The sequence below is a fragment of the Macrotis lagotis genome, chromosome 1 (genome assembly GCF_037893015.1).
Source record: "Macrotis lagotis isolate mMagLag1 chromosome 1, bilby.v1.9.chrom.fasta, whole genome shotgun sequence".
Lineage (NCBI taxonomy): Eukaryota > Metazoa > Chordata > Mammalia > Peramelemorphia > Peramelidae > Macrotis > Macrotis lagotis.
This window is the reverse complement of record NC_133658.1, coordinates 223245437-223255690: the sequence shown is the minus strand read 5'-3', so window position 1 is coordinate 223255690 and position 10254 is coordinate 223245437. Positions and strand designations below refer to the sequence as shown.

At 38.0% G+C, this 10254-nt stretch overlaps 1 long non-coding RNA gene across 2 annotated transcripts in view; it reads right to left on the bottom strand.

Annotated features, from left to right (window-relative positions):
* Positions 1 to 1068: 1068 nt before the first annotated feature.
* LOC141515269 (uncharacterized) overlaps positions 1069 to 10254 on the bottom strand; it is a 29125-nt gene continuing 19939 nt past the window's right edge. Inside the window, exons 2-4 of one of the 2 annotated variants that reach the window (XR_012476291.1) lie at positions 3043 to 3079; positions 1681 to 1791; positions 1069 to 1227 (exon numbers count right to left, since the gene is read on the bottom strand). This is a non-coding gene — a long non-coding RNA (uncharacterized LOC141515269). Of the gene's footprint in view, positions 1228 to 1680; positions 1792 to 3042; positions 3083 to 10254 lie in introns of both variants that reach the window. The other variant, XR_012476290.1, reaches the window with a different exon arrangement.

Below are 10254 nucleotides of genomic sequence, written 5' to 3'. Positions count from 1 at the left end.
CTCTTGAAACTCATGCAGGAAAATGAGATTGTGAAGGGATCTGGTTCAAATCAGCTGAGATTAATTCAGGCTTTTCTTATGGAGAGAGTTCACAATAGCTAATGAATCAAAAGCTTCTGGAAGAGAGCAAAACTTTCATCCAGTTATTCTATTTCAGCATTGAAAAAGGTAAAGACTGACATTAAGTCTGGGTCATCTTGACAGATATCAATGACCTAAATTATTTTTAAATTTCATATTCTAGTTCACTGAACCACAAATTCATCACCTTTCCTTATTTATTTGCATCTTTTCTTTTTCTTGCAAACCCCACAATTCTTGCAAATCCCAACCAACCCCCTCACAATTCCAGCTGCTGGTCACTATTTTTTAAATGTAGTCGGCTTTTTGTTCTAGTCCTCCATCTTGATCCTTCCAAAATCTTTCTTGGCCTTTCATTTTCATCTTCCTTCCCTCTGAATTCTTCTCTTTATTATAAGAGGAAAGGGGGCAAGTGGGGACAAAACTAACAAAGTACAATTTAACAGGTATGAAGAAAATAGCTTAGATTCAAAGGAATCACTTTTCATAAGCAAAAACTGAAAAGACCATTTTTAATAGAAGACAAGATTTTTAAAAGTTCAGTACAAGCTAACAGTGGGCAATAGTAATTTTATAAAAGTATCATGACGAAAATGGAAAAATCCTTAACCCATGCTATTCTACAAATTACAATAATTCTAGTATTGTGCATCTTATTCTAGCTTAAACTTCAAAAGAAATATATTCTCATCATTCTCATCATCATTCAATAGTAAAAGTTTATTAATAACTTACTATATTCCAGTCACTGTGTTAAACATTGTATATAATTTTTTTTAAAAAGCATTATCTCTGCCCTCAGAATTTAGCGACTTTTTAGTGACAGGTAAAGAAAAAAATAATATGTATATTTATAAGTTTATATACACTTCTAAAAAAGGAGATGAAAAACAACTTTAGATAGGAAAGCTATAGCAGTTGCGGTAGCATCTAAAAAGAAAGTGGCATTTGAATTCATTCTTTTTTAAAATTTTATTTAAGGCAATGGAGTTAACAGTGATTTAACCAAGGTCATACAGCTAGGCAATGATTAAATGAATGATTCTGAATTTGAATCCAGGTCTTCCTGACTCCAGGGCCATTGCCCAATTCATGGTGCCACCTAGCTGCCCCATTGGAACTCATTCTTGACAGAAGGTAGGGTTTCTAAGAAGGAAAGGACAGTAGAGAAAAATGTTCTAGATATGTAAGTCAGTTTCCAAAGTGATTTTTCTAAAAGATACGTCTGATCATATCATCCTTCTACCCAATAATCCCCAATTGTTACCTAATATCTACACAATCAAATATAAAGTTCATTATTTTTCATTAGAAACCCTTCACAACTGTCAACTTACTACTTTTGCTTATTTTTTCCAATTTGGTATAAAGTTTTTCACCTAGTTCCTCCATTAGACATCTTTTTCTCCAGATACTCACCTTCCTGAAAGATCAAATCAATTCTGAAGTTCAAACCTCGTCAGTATTTCTACCCCTGGGAACTCCCCCCCCCAAACTTCTCTTTAATTAGAAAGGGTGGCCATCAGAGAACTTCTCCCAAATCAGCTATTCAAGGAAGTAAATATCTCATAATTTCCCATAGGATTCCATTATACTCACATGCCAAGTATCCTCTATCCCTCCTCTAGATTGTGAGAAATTTCTCCATAGTTTTGTTTGTAGAAATCAAGAAATGTTAAGTCTACTTCCTCTTCAACATCCTCTCTATTGCTTCATCATTCCACAAAAGTTTGGGAAAAGAAAAGAAGTCATCTAATATAGTTTGTGACTGAATAGAAGTCCCCTCTGCAATATTTCCAGTAAGAAGCCATCTAATTCTCTGTTGGAAGACCTTCTGATTTCACATGATGACTCATTCCATTTGCTGACAGATCTATGTGATAAACACTTTATTCTTATATCAATCCAAAATATAGCTCTCTCCAGTTTCTACTGAATATTATTAGTTTTATCCTCTGTCATGGTTTTCCCAAGCATTCCTTTTTTTAAGCTATGTATGATCAGTTCTTAGCCATTTATCCTATTTGGAATGACCTCCTCTTCTGCTCACCTCACCCTTTTACTCCAGGCTTATCAAAATCCCTCCTAAAATATGACACCCAGAACTAAACACATTTCAGATGAATACTTATCAAGATAGTATGTAGGGACTACTGTACCATTTCCATAAGTTACTTTTTGTTGAAGCTGGAGATTTAATTTACTTTTTGTGGTTGGCACATTGATGAGGTATCTTGCAGTCCAAGATGCTTATTTGGTTCCTTATTATTCAACTATTCCCATACCTTTGTTATGTAGCTAAAACTAACCTCAAATTTTTTTAAATCTAGAAATCCAATTAACTAACCCCAATTGAGGTGACTAGAAAGAGGATGGCAGTGAAAACATTCTAGTCTTTTTGGTGAAAACATAGAGCATTGAGCAAATGACTGGCTCTAATTATAAGAGAGATCCAGGGCCTCTCCTGAAATCTCCTTAAATCCCCCCTCAGGGTCCATTGGAAGAGGTGGTGAATTAGGAGTTTCCCAGGTCCCCCTTGGGAGTTTGTCTTTTGGGGAGGGATCCGGGGTCTCTGATGGTCTTTCCAGTGTTGTTTCAGCATGCATGTGTAACCTAGCTTTCCTTACCAATGAGAACATGGCCAAGGTCAGAATGGAAGTCAAGATGGAGTGTTTTAACAGAGTGAAGGTTTTTAATAGTGGGAACAAAAGATTTAAAAAAATGTGTTTCCATATTTCAATATTCCATGTTTCAATATTCCCCATGACTATGGTTTTCTACATCAGTATGAGGGGCAATGGTATCTGTAAAGTAGACAATGGAATGTAAATATGGGCAGGTTTCAAGTAGTTTTCCTAGTTTAGACTATGGGGTGGGAATATGAGTGTCAAGTAATTTGGATAACTCAAGAACAATGGGATGGGAGTAGGGGTATATAGATGTAGTAGTAGTTTCAATTACCTTGACCTGTGGGATGGAAGTCATTAAGATGTAAGATCTGCTGAGAAAGAAAAAAGATTAGATAGTTGATTATTTGACTTGCTTAGCAATGAAGGAACAGATTATAGAGCATATTTCTTTCTACAATATTTCCTCTACTATGATGCTATGCAAGTTTTCTGAGTAATATATATTACTTTGGAGTAGCTTATTGATAGAGTATATCTTAGAAAATTATGTTGGGACAGATAGGCGGCTCAGTGGATAGAGTACAGGTCCTGGAGTCAGAAGGACCTGAGTTCAAATACAGCCTCAGATGCTTAATATTTACTTAACTGTGTGAACTTGAGCAAGTCACTTAATCCCCTTACCTAGCAAGCAGGCAAATTTTGAGGTGTCTGTGACAGAGAATGCTATCTGTATCCTGAGGAAGAATTGTGGAGTTTGAACAAAGACCAAGGACTATTACTTTTAATTTAAAAAAATGTCTTATTATATAATTCTGCTATATCGTATATTATGTTTCTCTTCCTTAAGGATATTCTCTCTCATCACATTCAAAGCAGATCAATCCATACTATGGGAATGATGTAAAGACTAGCAAACTGCCTTCTGTGGAGGGGAGAGAGAATAAAACCTTTCTAAAATTTAAAAAACAAAAACAAAAAGAAAAAAAATTATGTACACAAAAATAGATTAAAAAATCATTATAGGGGAGGCTAGGTGGTGCAGTGGATAAAGCACCAGCCCTGGAGTCAGGAGTACCTGGGTTCAAATCCTGTCTCAGACATTTAATAATTACCTAGCTGTGTGGCCTCGGGCAAGCCACTTAACTCCATTTGCCCTGCAAAAAAACCTAAAAAAAATCATTATAATGAAAATATTTGTGGTTTGAATGTGAATGTTACTTGTTTTTTTTAATAAATCTTATTAAGCTATTAATGAATTTTTAAGTCTATGAAACCCACATTTCCCAAAATACTTTTGTTCCACTCCCTCCCAGAGACATCACTTAATGAAGTGGGGGAAATATTTGATAAAGAAGTATGTTTTATAGTTAATAGTCTTTATATAGACCATATTTACCCCTTCCCCTTCATCCCCATCCCATTATTCAAGCTTTGAGAGAAGTACTTTTAGTAAAGTACCTTGCCTCTCCAGGGCAAAAGATGACACCCTATCAATAAAACAAAGGATCTCTGCCTTAGCCTGAAGGGATTAAGTCTTTGAGTAACCACTCTCAACTGCATACCTCTCAATATCTCATCTTTCCTTTTTAAGCAAAATCTCTCCCAGCCCCACTTAAATCCTCCTTAAAAACTCAGTTTACCCCTCCCCTCTGGTGATCTGCTTATCTTCATTTTGAGGTCAGCCCACTCTGGGGGAACCTCATTCTCCAACTCTCTTACTCCTTTGCTGTTCTCTTCTACTTATCTTGCTACTTGTCTTGTGTAGCCAGCCTGCTCTGGAAATGGTTGATTCTCCTAAATCTCCCACCCTCTTCATACTTCTACTGAAACTCACTATCTTGCTGTTTCTTTAAAGAATCTAACCTGAGCTTTTTGTAGTGACTTATAAACTGTGCAACTTGTAAATTAAGATTTAAGACTTTTCTTGAATCTGATGGTGATTTCTTCACCAAAGGAATCCTTGTAGATCCTTAAGCCCCACTCCCCAAAGCCCATTTTCTCCCATCTTCATTAAATAAAGAAAAAGGAAAGAAATAGATTAGCAAAACCAACTAAAACATTGAAAATATTTGACATTTCATGAAGTGTTCTGCCCACATACTCTACATTTGTGCAAGGAAAGGAGGAGAACGGTATGGTTTGCATCTTTTCTTTGAGGCCAAAATGAGTCATTATAATTTCAGTCTTCAGCTTGAGTTCTTTTGGCTTTCTTTGTTCATATTAATCATTACCATGCTTCCTGGTATTCATTGAACTCATTTCTTTTCTTAGAATAGATATGTTCTTGTTAAGTTTTCTCCAGTAACTAGACATCTTTTTTGTTATGAGTATTTTACTACTACAAAAAAAAGTTGCCATTTTAATTTTTGGTGTATATGGGGCTTGTTTTACAAATGACCTCTTAGGAATAGGTGCCTATATGAATCTTCAAATAATATTATCATTTTAGTTAATAACAGCATAATGTCAAATCACTTTTCAGAATGGTGGGAACAATTTGAAGCTCTACTCAGTTTGCTAATTTGCCAGTCTTTCCACAATCCCACCAACACTGATTCTTCTCATCTTTTGTCTTCCTAGTGGAAAGCTCAGAATTATCTTGATTTGCATTTCTATTATCATTAGTGATTCAAAATATTGTTTCATATGGTTAATAGTTTGCAATTCTTCCTTTGAGGACTGTTTCCTCAGATCCTTTGAACACTAGGTTTAATTCTAAAATCTACTGATGGTTCCTTTATTTATGCTAATTTGAATAGTGTTTCCTTTTCATTGCTGGCAGTAAAAATTCTGTTTTGGGAGTTCTAGATAACAAAGTGATTTTTATGCCCTGGAGGTTACAACAAATTCTCTAAAGCAAGTCTTTTTAAACAACATATGCTTTCTTTGATCATTTTCAATGTCATAGTCCCTCTTCTTTAGAAAAATGTCAGAGATTATGCTATTTCCATTTTTAAAAAGTTTTGGATAGACTGAAGAGTGTTAAGTAGGAAAAGGAAAACTGAACTGAACAGTTAAGTTCTCAGTTTTGTTTCAAGTAGCAATTACTTTTTGGTTTACTTCCTCCTTTGCTACTGAAGTAAGACTATAAACTCTCAAACCTATTAAAGATCTATTAAAAATGCACAAGTGGACACACGCACACACACACACACACACACCATGAATTTTGGGAACATTAGAGAAAAAGATGAAAATAATTGATAGAGAAAATGTAGTATCTAATATCTAGAATATCTAATTCTTAATCAACATATTTAGTTATATTCATAATTGTATGAGAATAGATATGAAGAAAAAGGAAAGGAGAAAAAATGATTTCTTTTCCAAGAAAATTGAAGCATATACATTAGACATATTAACTAGTCTAAGCACCAACAAGATAATAACCTATTCAATCTATTAAATATTCTATTCTGCAAAAATTTAAGTGTCTACCAAGTGCAAAGGATTGTACTAGGTAGATAAAGCAGAGGACTCTCCAACCATTATTCTCTCACCTTATGGATGAAGGATAAAACTCACTTCTCCACCTACCCATTTTAACAGTTCTATAAAACAATTTTACTTCCCTCATTTTCTTCTGGTGGTAGGTAGGTGGTATAGTACATAGAATAATAGGCATTGAGTTTTGAAGACAAAAGTTCAAATTGGATTTCAGATGCTTACAAGCTGTGTGACTCTGGACAATACACTTAACCCTGTTTGCCTCAGTCTACTTATTTATAAAATGAACTAGAGACAGAAATGACAAACCACTCCAGTACCTATGCCATGAAAATTTCAAATGGGATAACAGAGACTCAGACAGGACTGAAATGACTATATAACAACAAACATTTCTTCTCCACTTACTTATTGTTGCCTATGTTCAAGAGACTGTGCTTGAAGGACAGAATAAAAACTATAGCTTGAGACAGACCTTGGATTAAAGCCAGATTAAATTTTTCTTCATGTAAAATAATAGTATTGCCTACATTTCCAAATCTTCTAGCTTGGTTCATTTGCTAAAGTTCTTGAGATATATTGGATCATGAATATTTTGCCCTCAATTATCCTCCGAGTTGTTGATTATTTAAAAATGAAATTCATTTTGTCTTTCTCATTTTCATCCAGAAACCAGAAACTGACTGCATTAGACCACAATATGAGGAGGCTAGAGAAATGATGTTTAAATCTATAGGAAATCATGCCATAGATTATATTAAAGAGAGCTAGCTTGTTGTGATGAGCTTTAGGGACTCACCAATTATTAAAAACAGAAATTGAGGGTTACTGAAAAACAAAGGAATTTGCATGATCCCTGGGATTTTAATACTGCTCAGAATTTATTGTAAAATATGCAAAGTAAACAGGTTAAAACTTTTCTCCTCTGAGAGTGAGTCAACAAGCACTTTAACACAATGTGAATAACAAAAGGCTAGGGGAGATTGCTAGGGATACAGAGGCAGCCAGACAGACAGAGATAAAAAAGTGTAGTAGAGCTGATGGGGCCAGAAGGCAAACCAGGCCCAAGTAAAGGTCCAACTCAGGTTTTTATAGCCTTGCCCATTATCTGGGAACTAAGGGCAAAAATGGAAATCCCTCTCTGCTTTTGGGACCAAAACCAGGTAAAAGACTGAAATCTGGGGTTTGGGATTGAGGAGACAGTATACAGTTTCTACATTTAACAATGAAATAATAGCAGTCAATTTGCATCTCAGGAGTAAAGAGCCTTCCACAATTTAGCAAGATTTAACAGCTTTAAGTATAACAGAATTTTTAACAGCATTAAAGATAACAGAATTTGTTTCTGATTATAAATTTTCCACATTCATAATTCTCTCATCAAATTGAGACCTCAAATTTGAAGCCTCTATTCCCATTTCTTAATTTTCCACATAAATTGTTTTACTAAATTTAACAAAATTCTTCCTATTTTTTGTTCCATCACCAAATAACAATCAACTTGATATTGGAAGGAAGATGCAATGTAGAATAGTAATGGAGACAGTAATGGATTTGCAGTAAGAAGATCCAGAGAAAGCTCTGACATTTTGCCAGGGGCCAAGAAGCCCCATAAGATAAAAAGAGCAAACAAAATTCCAGACATACCAGGAGCCAAAAAGCCCCATGGCAGATAAGATAAAATGAGCAAACAAAATTCAAGGCATACCAAGGGCCAAGATAAAGGAAAGAGGCCTCACCCTCCTTATCAAGAACAAACTGACCACAGACTATCCCTTCTCTCAGGCCAAGGCATATCAACTCCACCCCTAAGCTAACTCCCTTGTTCCTTCTCTACAATATATAAGCATGTACTTTTTTCAAATAAACTCAGACCTTATCCACCATCCTTGGGTCTCACTCTCCTTATTCTCACCCATTCCTTTTCAGGCTGGGTCCTCCTCGACACCCCACTTTTCTGTCCCGCGGGTCGGGGCACATAGCGCCCAACGTGCGGCTCAAGGCCCGGACTCTCGCCAGGCAGACCCCGTAAAGAAGAATCGTTGCGACCCCCTCTGATCGCTCCAGAGAGCCCCACGAACAGGTAAGTGACGTCTGCCTCATTCTTTTCTCATGGGTTCCAAGCTGTCTAAAGAACAGGTCTTTATACGGGACCTCAAACTGGCACTTAAAGACAGGGGAGTTAAAGTAAAGAAAAAGGATCTTGTTAGATTCTTCCTTTTTATAGATGAAGTATGCCCGTGGTTTCTGGTAACAGGACCTGAGATCCACCCAGGCAAATGGCAGAAAGTAGGAAGAGATCTTAATCAGAAATTGAAAATAGAAGGACCCGATGCCGTCCCTGTTTCAGCCCTTTCTTACTGGGGTCTTATAAGAGACATAGTGGAAAGCGCCACCAGGGACCCCACAAAACAACAGCTTCTTTCAGTTGCGGAGTCCTGCCTTCGCCCTCTTTCGCGTACAGCCTCTATAAAGTCTTTGAAAGAAGAGGAAGCGAAACCCCCTAAAACTCCAGCTAGATCTCCCTCAGCAGCTATTGAAATCCCCCCAAGCAAATCCCTCTATCCTCTCCCTTCTGAGATAACACCAGCAGAGGAGCCCATAACCTGCCCAGTGTTTACAAGAAATAAGAATCTCCGGTCCAGTCCAGAAACGGACCCAGATTCAGAGCCTCCAGACCCAGGCGATGAGGCAGAACTTGAGGAAGAGGCCGCTAGATATAATAACCCAGACTGGCCCCTAGCCTCCGCTCCCCCTCCATACCTAACCGCCCCTGCCTTCCTGCCCCTGGGGCCTAACATGACCACACTCAATAAGGCAGGAGCTGCCATGAATTATAAAAAACAGATGGCATTCCCTGTCATGACAAGATCCCGCCAAGATGATAGTGACCCCGATGCAGGAGAGGCTGAGCCCCCCAATTCTTCCCATAGCGAAGGAGAAGAGGAAGAGGAGAATAGGAACAGGGAAGATGAAAGGGAAGTGGCAGATAGTCTAGGGGAACAAAAATCACTAAATTATAGAAAAATCCACTTCAAAAGTTTGAAAGACTTACATACAGCTGTTAAGACCTATGGGCCTAATGCCCCCTTTACTCTCTCCGCACTAAAAGCCATCTCCCGTAGGGGATATCTTCTCCCCTCCGAGTGGCTCAGGGTTGTCCAGGCAGTACTTACACGAGGACAGTTCCTCACCTGGAAGGCTGATTTTTTTGATTGTTGACAAACCATTGCTTCAACTACCTATAAAACTTCTAAGGGAGCTTATGAAAAACCCTCAAGGACAGGGCATTGTAGAAAGAGCCCACCAAACGCTCAAAAACATGATTACTAAATTACAGAAAGGGTCAGAGACACTCTACCCCAAGATTAACAATGCTAAAACTATTCTTAACCATGCCCTCGTTGTCCTCAATTTCTTCTCCCTTGATGCTAATGCCAAATCTGCAGCAGATCGCCTTTGGCATCCCACTACTGAACACAATTATGCACAGGCTATGTGGAGAGATCCCATCTCCAACAAATGGCAAGGACCTGACCCAGTCCTTATCTGGGGTAAAGGACATGCCTGTATTTATGATTCATCAGCTCAAAATGCTAGATGGCTACCTGAGCGTCTAGTAAAATTACATAATCCACCCAGGGAACCCCCTGAGGAATCTCCCTCTGTGCTCTCTTGTAGATAAAAGATCCAGCATGAAGGCACTCATCCTGTGCCTGCTCCTTCCGCTGTCCTGCTCATACCAACTACTTAACTACACTTGGTCAGTAGAAGACGCTCAAGGATTCCGCATCTGGAGTACCTCGAAAGTTGACTCCATGACACCCTGGCTTCCCCTGTACCCAGATCTTTGTCGATTATCCAAATGGAACAGTGGATGGGATGCAGTATGGGGGTCCGATGATCGCATGACAGGCTGTGGCTCTCAAGATAGAAAAGAGAGGCTTGGGACCCTCTCCTTTTATGTTTGCCCGGGATACCATCGCTCATCAGCCCCACAATGCGGTAGAACGGGGGACTTCTATTGTAAAAACGGGATTGTGAGATGACAGGAACTGGGTACTGGATCACCTCATTAATGCCTCTGTACAAGCTT